This window comes from Puma concolor, chromosome D4 (assembly GCF_028749965.1).
Source record: "Puma concolor isolate L17-30 chromosome D4, mPumCon1.1.hap2, whole genome shotgun sequence".
In the NCBI taxonomy this organism is placed as follows: Eukaryota; Metazoa; Chordata; class Mammalia; order Carnivora; family Felidae; genus Puma; species Puma concolor.
This window is the reverse complement of record NC_141679.1, coordinates 1986611-2004837: the sequence shown is the minus strand read 5'-3', so window position 1 is coordinate 2004837 and position 18227 is coordinate 1986611. Positions and strand designations below refer to the sequence as shown.

At 40.0% G+C, this 18227-nt stretch overlaps 1 protein-coding gene, 1 long non-coding RNA gene and 1 pseudogene across 12 annotated transcripts in view; 2 read left to right on the top strand and 1 right to left on the bottom strand.

Annotated features, from left to right (window-relative positions):
- Positions 1 to 1195, top strand: part of LOC147574643 (uncharacterized) — a 65230-nt gene extending 64035 nt beyond the window's left edge. Inside the window, exon 2 of the long non-coding RNA XR_015243372.1 lies at positions 998 to 1195. This is a non-coding gene — a long non-coding RNA (uncharacterized LOC147574643). The remainder of the gene's footprint in view (positions 1 to 997) is intronic.
- The window catches only part of ZNF169 (zinc finger protein 169), a 58022-nt gene extending 46104 nt beyond the window's left edge, over positions 1 to 11918 (bottom strand). For 3 of the 11 annotated variants that reach the window (XM_086684791.1, XM_086684805.1, XM_086684806.1), the window contains exon 1: positions 3570 to 3687. The gene's annotated coding sequence lies outside the window, so the exon portion shown is untranslated. Of the gene's footprint in view, positions 1 to 2945; positions 3511 to 3569; positions 3688 to 11418 lie in introns of those variants that run through there. The other 8 variants (XM_086684801.1, XM_086684803.1, XM_086684793.1 and 5 more) reach the window with 7 other exon arrangements.
- Positions 3117 to 10814, top strand: LOC112868683 (heterogeneous nuclear ribonucleoproteins A2/B1 pseudogene; annotated as a pseudogene).
- Positions 11919 to 18227: the final 6309 nt, after the last annotated feature.

The following is an 18227-nucleotide window of genomic DNA, read 5'->3' as shown; positions in this document are numbered from 1 at the left end:
TCTTTGACATCAGCCATCACAGCATTTTCCTAAATATGTCTCCTCAGTCAAGAAAAACAAAAGCAAGAATAAACTATTCAGACTACATCAAAATAAAAAGGGTTTTCACAGTAAAGGAAACCATCAGCAAAACAAAAAGGCAACCTACTGAATGGGAGGAGATATTTGCAAACAATATATCCAATAAGTGGTTAATATCCAAAATACATAAAGAACTTCTACAGTACCACAAAAAATAATTTTCTTAATTGTCAAAGGACCTGAATGACATTTTCCCAAAGAAGACATACAGATGGTCAACAGACACATGAAAAGATGCTCAACATCACCTATCATCAGGGAAGTGCAAATCAAAACTACAATGAAATATCACCTCACACCATTCAGAAAGGCTAGTATTAAAAAGGCAAATAACAAGTGTTGGTAAGGATATGATGAAAAAAGAACCCTTACATACACACTGTTGGTAGGAATGTAAATTGGTACAACCACTGTGTACAACAGTATGGAGTTTCCTCAGAAATTTAAAAATAGAATACCATATGATCTAGTAATTTCACTATTATTTACCCAAAGAAAATGAAAATGCTAATCTGAAAAGATACATGCACCCCTATGTTTATTACAGCATTATCTAAAATAGCCCAAATACGGAAACAATGTGTGCCTATTGATAAATGGATAAAGAACAAAAACACATGAACCAATAAAAAACAGACTCACAGAGAACAAAATGGTGGTTGTCAGAGGGGAGGTGGTGGAGGTATAGGCAAAATAGATAAAGGGGATTAAGAAAAACTTCCAGTTATAAAATAAATAAGTTATGGAGATGAGAAGGAGTATAACATTGTATGGTGACAGATGGTGGCATTTGTTGTGGTAAGCACTGAATAATGTATAGAATTAAGTCAATATGTTGTACACCAACTGATAATAATAATGTATGGTAATTATATTTCAATAAAATTTAATAAAAAAATGTTTTAATTCCTAACAGATGCATACTGAAGTATTCACTGGTAAAATGATATCTGGGATTTGCTGCAAAATACTTCAGCAGAGAAAACCAAAAAGGAAGAGGGGAAGAGCAGAATGTTGACACCTGCTGAAGCCGATGCACAGATGCTCTTTGAAAATTCTCGCTATCTTTGTATTTGTAAAATTTTCATAATAAATTTTAAATTTAATAATCCCATTTCCCTCCACACCCTCAAAACTAAGAAAAGTAGAAGAAACTTTATTTTTCAACGTTTATTTATTTATTTTTGGGACAGAGAGAGACAGAGCATGAACGGGGGAGGGGCAGAGAGAGAGGGAGACACAGAATCGGAAACAGGCTCCAGGCTCTGAGCCATCAGCCCAGAGCCTGATGCGGGGCTCGAACTCACGGACCGTGAGATCGTGACCTGGTTGAAGTCGGACGCTTAACCGACTGCGCCACCCAGGCGCCCCTGGAAGAAACTTTAAAAGTAGTGTCATTAATGTCACCAACAGAAGTTCATGTCATTAGGGGCTGAGACCAAGGATCAGGAGAAAATTTGGGGGTGTGGGGAGCCTGGTGGCTCAGTTGGCTAAGTGTCCAACTTTGGCTCAGGTCATGATCTCACGGTTTGTGGGTTCAAGCTCCACATCTGCCTCTGTGCTGACAGCTCAGAGTCTGGAGCCTGTTTCAGATTCTCTCTCTCTGTCTCTGCCCCTCCCCTGCTCGCGCTCTCTCTCAAAAATAAACATTAAAAAATTTTATGAAAATGAATTTAATTAGCATTAGATGTATGAGACAGTCTAAAAATAGAGCACCTCTCTTTTTAAATTTTCATTAACTTTGAAAGTTAAAGAACAGCTAGCTCCGTGGTAAAAATTATTTAATCCTCTACTGTACCATTTACCTTTCTACAAAATGAATATTCTACCACATAATGTGCAAGATGGCTGAGGAAATAAAAATATGGCCAATACAAGACTACTGTTCTCACAACAGCACTTCTCACCATCTTTGTTTTGGCAACACCACAAGGCCCTGAGAATACAGCAGAGTGAAATGTATGGAGATGCTGAAAAGCTCCTGAATGAAGGCAGAGGATGTGCCCGAGGACACCCTGTGCAGGAATGTGTCCTTTCAAGAACAAGCCTGGCTTCCTGGGAATCCACCTGCAGCTCTGAGCCCCACAGGGCATACTACACACAAAGTCCACACCACAAGTACAGGAGGAGGTGGTGCCCATCCACAACAGGCTGCCAGGCCCCTAGGAGTCCTCCCCTCCCTAACAGGCAGTTAGTTCCCTCTGGATTGAGGGGGAGTAGGGAGGGGAGACGGCTTCAGGGCCCACCTGGGCACACCAGAAGTAGTTCCCACCTTAGGAGTCTCTCCTGGCCCAGAGAGCAGGCTGGAAACCTCCAAGTATGCAACTGGGTTCCACTCCACTAAAGTACTGGAAGCAGGCAGGGAAAGTAAGGACCACCCCAGGAACAGAGTCGGGGTGTGGGTTTTAGAGCAAACCTGCTCTCAACGCATGCTGACGCCCAGTAGATTAATCCTCTATGTGCGGGGGGGGGGGGGGGGGGGGACGGCTTAGTAAAAACACACGTGAATGTTTTCGAGCACTTAGCATGGGTCAGACACAAGTTTTAACTCTTTCCACACTCCACTCCAGGAGGTTCGGTACTTTGCCCAGGATGAGTCCGTGAGAAAGGGGCAGGTCTGGATTTGAACTCTCCGTAAAAGGCAGGGGGGTCGGGGGCTCCGACAGCAAGCCTGGCATAGGCCCGTGGGCAGACACAGTGCCCAAAGAGATGTACACGTGGGGGTTGCAGGCTGGGGGAGAAAAGATAGGGTTCTCATTGATAACTGGTGGATCAGACTGATGAGCCCATAGAACTTCACGGCTACTCCTGGGTACGCTCGAGTTTCATTTTCACAAAGGAAAGTTTAAGGCCGGAGTTCTTACCATTCATTCCCTCTCCCATCTCCGGTGACTAGGGGATCTAGGGAAAGTGCTCTGCCCGGTAGGGTCCACTCCAATGGCACCACCCCATGCTCCTGGAAGGGCCCCAGGAGGGGGCTGACACAAGCGGAAAGCGCCGAAGGGGACCCAAGGGCTCCCCCACGCAACCCGGGGATGTCTGACCCCGCCGGGCCCTTCCAACGCCCCGAGGAGCCCACGGTCCCGAGGCCGCTGACCCGAGTCTCCGCCCCGGCTGCCCCCACCATCGAGGCGAGGTTGGGTATCTGCCCCAGGCCAATCTTCCTCCAAAACCTGGGGGCAGGTGGCCAAGCGGCACCCGCATCACCAGAGCCGGCTTCGCCGAGCAGCGCCGCCCCACCGCCCGTGTGCCCCAAGTCACCCAGGCCAGCCCGGCTCCTCCAGGACGGGACGCTGGGCCCCCAGCCCCGCCTGACGGCGCTTCCCCCAGACTCCCGCCCACAGCCCCTCCCAGGTGGGCCGCCCCAACCCCGCCGGGAAACCCGAACCTCCAGCAACCCGCGGCGACAGCGACCCGACCCCGTCCGCTCTCGCCCGGCTCTCCCCACCGAAGTGCCCCGGAAAGGCGGCAGCGGCGGAATCACTCACCACAAGCGCGCAAGGACGGTCACCGGCCACCAGCGACGCCGGCGGGCGCAGGACAGCACTACCCACAGTGCTCCGGGGTGCGCTACCCACAGTGCCCCGGGACGCGGGACTGCGCTACCCACAGTGCCCTGGGAGAGGGTCTTCAATACCCACAATGCCTCAGACCACAGCGCGCTGCGCCGCCGCCTCCCGGACAGGGCGGGGTCTAGGGCGACCTCATCTGGTACTTGCCCCTGAGCTCCATGGGCTGCCTTAACTGGAGGGATTGGGTTACAGTCCGTTCGTTGGGCTCTTGAAGAGATTGTGAAAAGTCAGGTGAGCAAAATCAAACTGACTTTCAGGTGCAAGAGAAGGGTGGTTTAGGTGAGCAGAAGGTCGTCTTAATTTATAGAGCCTTGTAATTTTCGTTTGATAATAATAATAATAATAAAGTCAGTTACCTGGATGTGTGCTTGTCCTCCATCCTGAAGATTCGCCCCTGTGAATCTTAATTTGAATAACAGTATGAAATAAACGAACTTCTTAAAAAATGCCAAAGGTACTGGCATTTTTCTTTGTTAAAGAAGGTCATGAAGTTTTTTAAAAAAAAAACATAGGGGTGCATGGGTGGTTCAGTTGATTGAGCTTCCAGCTCTTGGCCTCAGCTCAAGTCATGATCCCAGGATCATGAGACTGAGGCCCCCCCACCCATCCTGTGTCCGGCTCAACTAGCCCTGAGGAATGAGGATGGTATGCACCATGAAAATGTTGTAAAACTGGCCAAACAGCACAGATTTGTCAAACCACCTGCCTGGTAAAAGGGGTTCACAGGTGAATTCTCCCAAACATTTAAAGAAGAGTTAATACCTATTCACCATAATCAAGTGGGATTTTTTTCAGGAATGCAAGGAATATTCACAAATATTTACTATTCACAAATCAATGTGATTTGCCACATCAAGAGAAAGGATTAAAATCATATGATCATCTCTATATATGCAGAAAAAGCATTTGACAAAGTACAACATCCATTCATGATAAAAATTCTCGACAAAGTGGGTTTAGAGGGAAGATACTGCAACTTAATAAAGGCCATATATGAAACACCTGCAGCTAGCATCATATACAGTGGTAAAAAGCTGAGAGCTCTTCCTCTAAGGTCAGGAACGAGACAAGGATGGCCACTCTTGCCACTTTTATTCAACATAGTACCAAAAGTCCTGGCCACAGCAATCAGACAAGAAAAATAATAGGCGTTCATATTGGCAAAGAAGAAGTTAAACTGTCACTATTTGCAGATGACATAATAGTATACATAGAAAATCCTAAAAGACTCCACCAAAAAACTAGAATAAGTCAGTAAAGTTGCAGGATACAAAATTAATTCCCAGAAATTGGTAGCATTTCTATTCCCTAATAATGAAGTAGCAGAAAGAGAAATAAAGAAAACAGTCCCATTTACAATTGTACCAAAAAAGAATAAAATACCTAGGAATAAACTTAAAGAGGTGAAAGACCTGTACTCTGAAAACTATAAAACATTGATGAAAGAAATTGAAGATGACGCAAATGAAAAGATACTCCATGCTCATAAATTGGAAGAATGAATTGTAAGAATGAATTGGAGGAATAAACATTGTTAAAATGTCCATAATACTCAAAGCAATCTACAGATTTAATGCAATCCCTATCAAAATACCAATAGCATTTGTCACAAAACTAGAAGAAATAATACCAAAATTTGTGTGGATCCACAAAAGACCCAGAATAGCCAAAGCAATCTTGAGAAAGAAAAACAAAGCTAGAGGTATCACAATTCCAGATTTCAAAATATACTACAAAGCTGTAGTAATCAAATCGGTATGGTACTGGCACAAAAGCAGACACATTGATCAATGGATCATAATAAAGCACCCAGAAATAAGCCCACTATTATACAGTCAATTAATCTACAACAAAGGAGGCAAGAGTATACAGTGGGGGAAAAGATATTCTCTTTAATAAATAATACTGAGGGGCAACTGCATGGCTCAGTTGGTTGGGCACCCAACTTCAGCTCGGGTAATGGTCTCACAGTTCGTGGGTTTGGGCCCCGCGTCTAGCTCTGTGCTAACAGCTGTTAGCCTGGAGCCTGCTTCTGATTCTGTGTCTCCCTCTCTCTCTGCTCTTCCCCCTCTCTTTCTCTCTCCCTCTCTCTCTCTTTCTCAAAAATAAACATTAAATTTTTTTTTAAAAAATAAATAATACTGAGAAAACTGGACAGCCACATGTAAAAGAATGAAACTGGACCACCATGCAAAAAAATAAACTCAAAATGAATTAAAGGCATAAATGTGAGACCTGAAACCACTAAAAATCCTGAAAAAAACAGAGGCAGCAATTTCTCTAACATAGGGGACATTTTTCTAGTTATACATTCCAAGAGAAGGAAAACAAAAACCAAAATAAATTATTGGGACCATACCAAAATAAAAAGGGTTTGCATAGCAAAGTAAACCACCAACAAAACAAAAAGGCAACCTATTGAATTAGAGAAGGTATTTGCAAATGATACATCTAATAATGGGTTAATATCCAAAATACAGAGAGCTTATATAACCGAACACCAAAAAAAAAAAAAAAAAAAAATCCAATTTAATAAATGAGCAGAAATTCTGAATAGACATTTTTCCAAAGAAGACATATGTATGGCCAAGAGACACATGAAAAGATGCTCAACATCACTGATCATTAGTAAAATGCCAATCAACACCACAATGAGATATCACCTCACATCTGTCAGAATGTCTAAAATCAAAGAGATAAGAAACAAGTGTTGACAAAAATATGGAGAAAAAGGAAACTTCATACACTGTTGATGGGAATGTAAACTTTTATAGCCACTGTGGAAAACAGTATAGAGGTTCTGCAAAAGTTAAAAATAGAAATACTATATGATCCGATAATTCTACTATTGAGTACCCAACAAAAACTAAAATACTAACGTGAAAAGATACACGCACTCCTATGTTTATGGCAGCATTTATCGATAAGAGCCAAGTTATGGAAGCAACCTAAGTGTCCCATCAATAGACAAATTGATTAGGAAGGTGTGGTATGTATACACACACACACACACACACACACACACACACACACACACACTGGAATATTATACAACCATTAAAAAGATGAAATCACGCCATTCATAAAAACATGGATGAACCTAAAGAGTATCATGCTAAGTGAAATAAGTCAGACTGAGAAAGACAAATAACATGATTTCACTGTGTGGAATCTTAAAAAAAAATGAATAAACAAATAAGCAGAATCAGAACTTTAAATTCAGAGAAGAAATCGATGGTTGCCAGAGAAGAGGAGAGTGAGGGCATAGGAAAAATGGGTGAAGGGGAGTGGGACATACAGGCTACCAGTTATGGAATGAATAAATCATGGGAATAAAAGGTGCAGCATAAGGAATACAGTCAATAATATGATAGTGATGTATGGTGACAGATAGTAGCCACACTTACGGGGAATATAGCATAATGTATAAACTTTTCAAATCACTATGCTGTACACCTGAAACTATTATAATAGAGTGTGTCGATTACACTGAAATAAATAAAATAAATTACTTTTGGTTAAATCAGTGCACGAGGAAGGACCATAGTCGTGTGTGTGTGTGTGTGTGTGTGTGTGTGTGTGTGTGTGTGAGAGAGAGAGACAGACAGAGACAGAAACAGAGAGAGTGTGTGTGCACATGAGCAGGGGAAGGACAATGGGAGAGGGAGACAGAGAATCTTAAATAGGCTCCACACTCAGCATGGAGCCCACCACAGGGCTTGATCTCACAACCCTGGGATCATGACCTGAGCCAAAATCAAGAGTTCACACTCAACCAACTAAGCCACCCAGGCACCCCTGACCATAGTCTTTTTAAACATAAAACTAGCTGGAGTACCAGTGTGTGTTGGGGGGAGTATTCTCAAAGTATTTTGATGATGGGGATCCCATTTCTTAGAGATTTTTCTCTACAGCAAAGAGAAAAATCCTGAAAAAAACACAATTTCAGCAGGAACAGTCTGGGTCCAGAAGGAATCAGACCAAAGCCAGCATGGTTCCAGTAGGAACAGGCAATTCCAAAAAGAAGTTGGATTGAAGGCTAAATAAGTACTCTCAGAAAAAATAAAGCCTTAAAACAGATCCCGAATAAAGCTTAGAGAGCTGGAACACAAAGAGAGAAGAGCTCAAAATCCAGGAGAAAATCTACCCTCAAACTAAAGAGCCAGCAGGACCCAATGAGCCTGGTTTGCTCTGAGGGGACCAGCACCCATTTGCTTCCTAGTCTTGGAGTGGTTTAGGGTCTTTGCTGGATCTCACTGCTGATTAGCAAACAATGTTAACTTTAGGAATAAGGCAGCCAGTTATTTAACCAGCAAAAGCTGGGTTTATTTGGGAACAGCATAGGATTGCAATCTGGGACAAGCAAGCTCCAGCAAATGGTAGGCGAGCCCAGAAATTAAAAGAATGAAAAGTTCTTTTATAGAGGAAAGGGGGATTTGGGAGGAGATGTTGTAAACTACAAGTCCATTGGTGTAAACACGGAGCTGAAAGTGTAGTGGCTTCTCATTGGCTGAACTGTGACAGTCTCTCATTGGCTGGGAAGTTGCTAGGGAGGAAGAAATCTTACTTTCTCCTGCTGGGTTAGTAAATTAGTAGCTACAGTAGTGTCTACTTGCAAAGTGCACCTCTTCCTGTTGGGTCTGCAGTTGACCATGAGTGGTAATTCGGGAGGGTGTGACAGTTCTCCCTGCTGTCCTCCTGACTCAGTGCTAAACCAGATTTCCTTTTATTAATTTTTACAAAGTAAATGTGAAAACACTTAAATCTGTAGTAATTAAAACTAAAATTATTTGACTAGTACAAAAAAAATCACTGATTTGATGTAATAGAACAGAGAGCTCAGAAACATCAAGGTCTTTATAAAGAGACACACCTCTTTTTCTAGGAATTTAACAAGTGTTTTCAAGTTACTTCCTATTAGCTTCTGCTCAAAATGAAGTAACAGGAACCAGATTTAACCTCCTGCCTAAAATAACTTTTAAAAGGACAAAATATACCGGAAAGTAGGTTTGAAGACATTGGATTAAGACAATGAAGAGCAGTGACCCTTGGGAGGTCAGTAATAAACCAGGTGAGCCCTTGAACTTTCTGGATGCAGAGAAAGTTCAGGTCACAGTCCAGAGAAGGGAAACCCAAGTGGGGATGCTCCTCAAGTGTCAGCTGAGTGCTGACCAACACACGTGTGTGCAACCCCGAGCAAGGAACCACTGGATGGGATTAGAAAGAAATACTGTGAGCTCACATAGGCCAGAAACCGCCCCTGTTCCCACCAGATAGAATGAAAAATCTTCATAATTCACATGGCCTGGAATAAAGTACTCAAAAGGGTTTGTCTCAATAGTGGGGCAAAATTACACCTGAATGCTTGATAGATAATTCTTATATTAAATTTGGGGGAGAAAACATATGTCTTAGGAATCTTAGAAGTCACTTTCATTTTTACATGAATTATGTATTCAGAATTACACATATTCTTATATAAATAAAATTTTAAAGAAGACTGAATTCATGGTCTCCATAAAGTGAGCTGTACACTTAATATGATCCAATCAAATAGCATTTGCATACTTTTCAACACCACAAAGCAATTATCTGGATGACTATATTTTCAATACAATGGTGACAAACAATAGAGCTTAATTTTCTGTATCATTAGCATTTTAATACAAAACTATAATAATCAGTGTGATGATGGTATGAGTCAGCTGAACGGAACTAAAGGGAACTAGGAAGGAGACGGAGAAAGAGAGAGGAAAAGTGAGACAGTTTCAATTCAGTTTGAAGTGGTTGAGAAAATAGTTATTTGCGGGAAGTTAAGTTGGCTCACAAAAGAAATGTAAAAAGAGAAATCAGAGACATAACATGACGAAATATAAATGATTTGGCAAACCACTCTGTTCCATCTGGTGGTATGGAAGGGCTTTGCATGAATTGTAACAAAGCAGAGACACGAAAAGAAAGCCTCAAGACAGCAGCACCAGGACAAATGTGCTCATGCTCGTACACAGAGATCTCTCTCATCTCACTGGGCTGAAGTTCAGTGGAAGTGACTGAGTCTGCTACGGAGAGAGAGAAGGTACATTTCTGGAACTTCGTTACTGGTGGCTTAAGTTTTGAAACCACAGAAGAAAGTTTGAGGAACCGCTACAAACCATGGGGAAAATTTACAGACTGTGAGGTAACAAGGAATCCTGCAAGCAAGAGCTCAAGAGTATTGGGTTTTGTAAGTTCTTCATACATGGCAGAGATTGGTGCTATCATGGCTGCAAGATCTCATTCAAATGATGGGGCAGCAGTTAAGTCCAAATGTGCTGTAGCAAGAGAAATCCAGAAAACCTGGAGCTCATGTAACTATGAAGAAGCTGCTTGTGATGGAATTAAAGACAATACTAAAGAATATCAACGTAGAGATTATGCAAGGAATATAGAAAGCTTTATACCATTTGAGATCATTACTGATAGGCAGACCGGAAAGAAAAGAGGCATTGGTTTTATTCCTTTTGATGACCATGATCCTGTGGATAAAATTGTGCTGCGGAAATACCATACCACCAGTGGGCTTTGTGCAGACAAGAAACACGGGGGGTAAAAAGTTCTAGGAATGGCAGAGAAAGGCATTTTGCTTTGAAGGGTTAATGCCGAGGCAATGGATCAGGAGGCGAGTTTAGAGGAGGTTCTTGTGGATAAGGAAGAAGACATGGATTTAGGGATAGCTATAATGGGTATAGAAGAGGATTTCGGTGGCAGTTTTGGAGGCAGTACTGGTTATGCGGGACAAAAATGAAGATATAGTGATGGAGGACCTGGATGTGGGAACCGGGGTGGGGGCTACATAGGTGGTTTTGACAACTATGTAGGAGAAATTATGGAAGTGGAAAATACAGTGACTTTGGATATTGCAACTAGCAACCTTATGACTATGGTCTAGTGAAGAATGGACATTTTGGTGGCAGCAGGAACACAGGGAGAGCATATTGTGAAGGAAACTATGGTGTAGGAAGGAGTGGAAGAAGTGAAGGTTGTGCAGGAAGAACCCAGTACTGACTTTCTTCCTATTTTCCATGGGCTTCACTGTAGCCACTGAGCCGAGAAGTAATAAAACAGCTTTGGGCTTTCAAAATAACAATATTTAGAAAACTTATATCACAGACATGCATAAATATGGAATGATATGGTCGTACTTCCCCCTAACATGTAATTATCCTGCATACAAATGAAGACACTAACCCTTTTTCCAAAAGACAATGCAAAGACCTTAAATGATGTTTACTGTTCTCCTTTGATATCACATAACTTAAATACTATAATGTAAAATTAACAATATTTAAAGACTGTAATATAAAGTCGATGCAGCTTACATTACATGATAAGGGGATAAGAGAACAACAAAAACAAAGATACTGTATTATGTACACACACACACACACAACCGCAACCACAAACATGTTCATAACAAAATAAGGAAGAAACATTCATGCCAATTACAGTTCTCATTTCTGTAACTGAGCACACGGTTGCAGCTGATATTGATAACTACCTTTATCACTGCCCATTCCATATTCTCTTTGCCCTCAGCAAATATCTCAGCTGCTCATGGTTATTTACCTGGTGGGGTGACCCAAACCTTCATTCCTGAAGTTTTTGGGCCAGTAGCCAACCTGCCTAGATTGCATTGTTGTACTTTTCCATTGACTTTAACCACAGATAATGGCAATACTAAGATACCCTGAGGAATCTCCTCTGTTCCGTATATACTCTTCCTTACCTCTATTGTGGAGTTGTTCAGCTTCTCTGGGTAGTCCAAATCAATCAGCCCAGCCAGCATAGCAACTCCTTTCTCTCCCTGTTGATTCAGAGGCATTGAGGAGTCCAAAATGGCCAGATGGCAGTCTTAATTCCCAGTTTGATAAGATCATTGTTGTATCTCCTGGTGGAAGTATTCCTGCCTTTGGAACTAAGACTTCTAGGCCAGCAGAGTATAAGACTGTGGGTATAAGAGGCAAAAATATTGTTAGCAGGTTATTAGGGGTAGTTGTGAGTGATGCCACTCCCAATTCCATCCCTAGATTCCTGGACCTGTGAATCCTGGCTACGGGAGTAACAGCACCATATATTGAGTGGTGATTCAGAGTATATTTAGCCTTCTAAAGAATCTTGTCTCATTCCTACAATGTATTGCCACCTGACTGGAAATGTGGTGTGAATCACCACCCCTGCATCTTCCCAGTCCTTGATGGTAGCACTAATCTCAGAAATCCCTCCAGGAATTCAGTTCTACTTTTACTTTACTATTTTTCTAAGTAGAGACAGTTCTAGTGGCTTCCACTTGGCCTTTCCCACCATGGTAGCTCTTAATCCACAAGTCAGGGAATCCATGTGAGAATTCCTCAGTTACTGAGTCTATTTTAATGATGCATTCTAGAACTGGGGAAATAACCACAGGATGGTTTGGGGACCCACTTGGCCCAGTGTGAGAGGAATATGAGCCAAAACTCCATTTATCATGTAACATGCAAAATCCCTGATTTTAACTGGTGGACACCAGTGACATTTGAGTCTCCTGGAATTGGTGTCAGTTCAGAGCCCCAAAAAGCCTATTATTATTATTCCCTTTTCCCCAGTACAGAGTTAGCCTGGTAGAGGCTATAGGTTCCTTTGGGAAAGGCTGGGAAAACAACTAAAATAAATTTTAGCAGTATACCAGTATACCAGCAGTATACCCGTGTCCTTCCTCAAGGGAACCCATTCTTCATTCAAGAATTTCTGGATCTAACTCAAGTCTGGTAATCTACTCAGGGGCTGTGACTCCCTATCTTTATTATTCAGGTACAACTTTTGTTCACTTGACCTAGAACTTTTCTCCTTATACAGACCAAGTAAAAATGTAGTAGGCTTCCAATCGACTTCACTTCTAAGGACACCACAATCAACTAGCCAAAGTCATAGGTCTGGAAGCAGAGAAGGGTGGTAGGGGTGGATTCTGAAGAGAATCAGCATTGTTTTGCAAGGCAACTGCCTCAAGGGATGCCATCAACAGTTTCCTGAGACAACACAGTTAGTCTCCTCAGACTGGGTGAAGAGGTTGCTACTACTGGCAAACAAGGCTTATCAGAATTTAGGTGCTCGATGTCCCCAGATTCATCAAGGTCTTTCCACACATCCCCGTGCCAACTTTCAGAATCTCATTTCTTCCTAATCAAGAGACATCCTGCAAAGCTGGGAATTCAAAATGCGCTGTAAGTCATCCACTTGCAAAATGCAATTCTGGGTTTGATTTTCGGCAATCTTAATCCTGTGGCTATAGGAGATAAGAGCCTCTTTCAGGAAAGACATAGACACTTTCAGGTCATTTATCTGGCACTTGAGCCAGAAATTTAAATCCCTGAACTCATCTGTTTCTTTCTCCACTTTGTTCAGTGATATTAGGACCAACCAGCAAAGTTCATTATACTCATTAGTTTGACAAAAGTGTTTGAAAATACATACCTTACCACTTAGATTCTTAGTTCTTATAAGTGTTTTATTAGAAGTATCCAATGATGTGGTTTCATTCATATGTGGAATTTAAGAAACAAAATGAAGAAAAAAAGAAACCAAAAAACAGACTCTTAACTACAGAGAACAAACCAATGGTTACTGGAGAAGTGGGTAGGGGGTGGGTGAAGAAGATTAAGAGAACTAAGTGAAGGGGACTAGGAATATGTGTATCATGAAGACCACTGAGTAATGTATACAATTGTTGAATCACCATAATGTAGACCTGAAACCACTATAACAATGTATGTTGACTATACTGGAATTTTATTTTTATTTATTATTTTTTTAAGTTGGCTTCACACACAGCACAGAGCCCAACACGGGGCTTGAACTCACAGCTCTGAGATCAAGACCTGAGCTGAGATCAAGAGTCAGATACTCAACTGATTAAGAGATATGGGTGCCCCAACACTACTGGAATTTTAAAAAATAAAATAAGAAGTATCCAATGATGATATTTTATATATCTCTGTTGCCAAATCACATCATGGCTCTCTTTATTAACAGAAATAGAATAATTAGTATCTTTGAGTCTTATCAGGTTAGAGAGCCAATTTTAGAAACCCTAGAAGCAATTCAGAAATTTCATCCTTAAGATTCTATTCCTAGACGATTCTGGGAAGATGGTGAAGTAGGAAGCACCAGGAATCTGTCTCCTCATCCAAACAATTGCACTGGAAGAATCTATCTAATGTAATTATTCGGAACTCTGGAGTCTGTTGAAGGATCACAAGTTCCAGGGGAAGTTTGGACAGTAAATTGTGGCCACGTTCATTCAACTCCAGCTCTTAGCACAGTGACAAATATCCCACATACCGGGAAGCTGTACTCGTGTTCCTGTAGCAGCCTGCACAGAGCTTGTGAAAGCTGAGGTAGGCAAAAAGAACTCTGTCCCTCAAGTATTGGAGTTCTGTGCTCTGATTGCTGCTTCTGAGTTCAGAGGTGCAGAGAGGTGGGCAGCCATTGTTGCTGCAATGCCCCCTATTGTTGCAAGCCCCTCCTCACTCTGGCTCAAGTGACTTCCAGAAGATTTAAAAGTCTAGAACTCGTTATTTTTCCTTCATTTTTTGCTTTTCTCCCTTGGGGATGAGATATTAATGACTATGACATTCAAAAACAACTGCATAGATGGAGAACATTACAAAGTGACAGTGTATGCCCAAGGAAAAGCTCAGAAAAGACATAAGAAGACATTAGGTTTATACCTCAGGTAGACTTTTGGCATGGAGAGGCTATAAAAATTTTAAAAACCCAATAACAATAACAGAGCAGCAAACCCTAGGGGAGTGGAGGGATTCAATTTTACCAGATTTACCACATTATTTTACCAGATTTACCACATTATTAAATTCAAATGTCTAGTGTTGAACAGAAAATCACAGACACACAAAGAAACAGGAAAGTATGGCCCATTCAAAGGGAGAAAGAAATAACAGAATCTGCCCCTGAAAAATACTTAATGGAAGATATATTAGACAAAGAATTTGAAACAGTGGCCTTAAAGATGCTCAAAGAACTAAAAGAAGCTGTGGAGAAAATCATGAAAACAAGGTGTGAACTAAATGGAATTATAAAGAAATATAAAAAACAGAAATAAAGAAATAGAAAACCTAAATTAAAAAAAAAGAAATTCTAGAGCTAAAAATACAGTAACTGATATGAAAATTTTATTGTAAGGATTCAAATACAGATTTGAGCAGGCAGGAGGAAGAATCAGTGAACTTAAAAACAGAACATTGGAAATTATCAAGGTTGAGGGGCATAAAGAAAAAAGTTTGAAGAAAAGTTTAACAAAACCTAAGAGATCTATAGGACACCACCAAAAGTACCAACATTCGCATTGTGGGAGAGGAAAGAAAGAGGAGAGAGAGAAAGGGACAGAAAGAATATCTGAAAAAATAAAAGCTGAAAATTGCCCAAATTTGAATAAAGACATGAATATGAACATCTAAAAAGCTTCACAGACTCGACATAAGATGAACCCAAAGAGACCTACACTGTGACACATTATAATCAAACTTTCAAAAGACAAAGAATAAATCTCGAAAACAGCAAAAGGGAAGTGAATCATTACATTCAAGGGATATTCAGTAAGAAAATTTGCAGACTTCTCATCAGAAGCTTTGGAGGCCAGAAGATGGTAGGTCAATATATCCAGAGTGCTAAAAGAAAAAAAAAAAACTATCAACCAAGAATTCTACATCCTGAGGGAGAAATCAAGACATTCCTGGATAAATAAAAGCTAAGGGAGTTTATGACATTAGACCTGCCCTGCAAGTAGTACTCAAGGGAGTCCTGAAAGGTGAAACAAAAGGATACTAGACTAACTCAAAGCCATATAGAGGAATAAAGGTCTCCATAAAGGTAAATACATGTACAATTATATAAGCTAGTATTATTGTAACAATGGTTTATAACTATACTTTTTGTTTTCTTCATGATTTGATACTAATACAATTAAAGAAACAATGATTATTAATGTAAGCTGCCATTATAACTTTAGTTTGTAACTCCAAATCTTGTTTTCTACATAATTTGGGAGACTAACTCACTTAAAGGAATTAGTAGTTTAGGTTTTCAGACACACGATGTATAAGATGTAACTTTGTGACATCAACAGCTGAAAGGGGTGGGGTCAGAGTTGTAAAGGAACATAGTTTCTGTGTTATTGAAGTTAAATTGCCATAAATTCAAATTAGAATGTTATAACTTAAGAATGTTGAATGTAATCCCCATGGTAACCACAAATAGAATAGCAAAATATACACAAAAGGAAATTAAGAAGGAATTTAAATGGTTCACAACAAATAAATCAACTAAACACAAAAGAAGACATAGATGTAGGAAATGAGAAACAACAACAACAACAAAACCTATATGGCATATAGAAAACAATACAATGACAGAATAAATTCCTTCCCTATCAGTAATTATTTTAAATATGAGCAAATTAAACTCTCATATCAAAAGCCAGAGATTGGCAAAATGGATAAAAACACATACGCTGTCTATAAGAGACTAACCTGAGATTAACAAACAAGTTGAAAATGAAAGGCTGGGAAAAGATATTTCATGTAAAAAATAACCAAAAGAAATAAGGAGTGGCTATATTAATATCAGACAAAACAGACTTTGAATTAAAAAGTTTACAAGAGACAAAGAAGGACACTATATATTAATAAAAGGTTCAATGCAATAAGAAGATATAATAATTATAAACATTTACACACCCACTTATAGACCATTAAAATATATGAAGCAAAAACTGACAGAATTGAAGGGAGATATGGACAGTTCTTCAATAATAATTAGAATTGTCAATACTCCACTTATAATAATGGACACAAAAACTAGACAGAAGAAAATAGAGGACTTAAACAACACAGTATACCAAATAGGCACATACAGAATACTCAACCCGACAATAGTATACACATTCTTCTCAAATGCACATGGAACATTCAGGATAGACCATATATTAGGCCACAATTTAGTCTCAAAAGATTTCAAAAGATACACAAAGTATCTTTTCTGACCACAAGAGGATAAATTAGAAATCAATAACATAAAGAAAACTTCACAAAATTGTAGAGACAAAACCACACACTTTGAAACAACCAATGGATCAAAGAGATATCACAAAGGAAATTAGAAAATAGAGATGAGTAAAAACAAAAATACAACATACCAAAATTTATGGCACACAGCAAAAGCCTGTTAAAGGAGAAATTTATAGCTATAAATGCTTCCATCAAAAAACAAGAAAGATCTTAAATCAACAATCTAACCTTACAACTTAAGGAATTGGAAAAGAACAAACCAAACCCCAAGCTAGCAGAAGGGAGGAAATAATAATGCAGAGATAAATGAAATAGAGAATAGAAAAAAAATAGAGATCATCAATGATATCATTCTTTGAAAAGACCAATAAAACTGACAATACCAGCAGCATTTTTCACAGAACTAGAACAAACAACCCAAAAATTTATATGGAACCACAAAAGGCTCCAAATAGCTAAAGAAAATTTGAAAAAGAAAAGCAAAGCTAGAGGTATCACAATTCCAGACTTCAAGTTATATTGCCAAGGTGTATTAATCAAAACAGTATGGCACTGGCACAAAAATAGACACATAGATCAGTGGAACAGGATAGAAAATCCAGAAATGGGGGTACCTGGGTGACTCAGTCGATTGAGCATCTGACTCTTGATTTCGGCTCAGGTCATGATCCCAGGGCCGTGAGATCAAGCCCTGCGTTAGGCTCCTTGCTGAGTGTGGAACCTGCTTATGACTCTCTCTCTCTCTCTCTCTCTTTCCTTTTGCCCCTCTCCACCACTCATGCTCTCACTCTCCCTCCCTAAAATGAAAAATAAAATAAAATGGAAACGAAAAGAAAACCCATAAACAAACCCACAACTATATGGTCAATTAATCTCTGATAAAGCAGGAAAGAATATCCAATGGTAAAAAGACAGTCTCTTCAACAAATGGTGTTGGGGAAACTGAATAGTAAACGTGCAAAAAAATGAAACTGGGCCACTTTCTTACATTATACACAAAAATAATTTCAAAATGGATTAAACACTTAAATGTGAGACCTGAAACCATAAAAATCTTAGAAGAGAGCACAGGCAGTAAGGTCTCTGACATGAGCTGCAGCAACATTTTTCTAGATATGTCTCCTGAAGCAAGGGAAATAAAAGCAAAAATAAACTATTGGGACTGCATCAAAATAAAAAGCTGCACAGCAAAGGAAAAAATCAACAAAACTAAAAGGCATCCTATGGAATGGGAGAAGACATTTGCAAGTGACATATCGGACAAAGGATTAGTATCCAAAACATAGAAAGAACTTATACAAATAACCCCAAAAACAAAGAATCCAATTTAAAAATGGGCAGAAGACATGAGCAGACATTACTCCAAAGAAGACATCAGATGGCCAACAGACACATGAAAAGATGTTCAACATCACTCATCATCAGAAAAATGCAAATCAAAACTATTATGAGATATCACCTCACACCTGTCAGAATG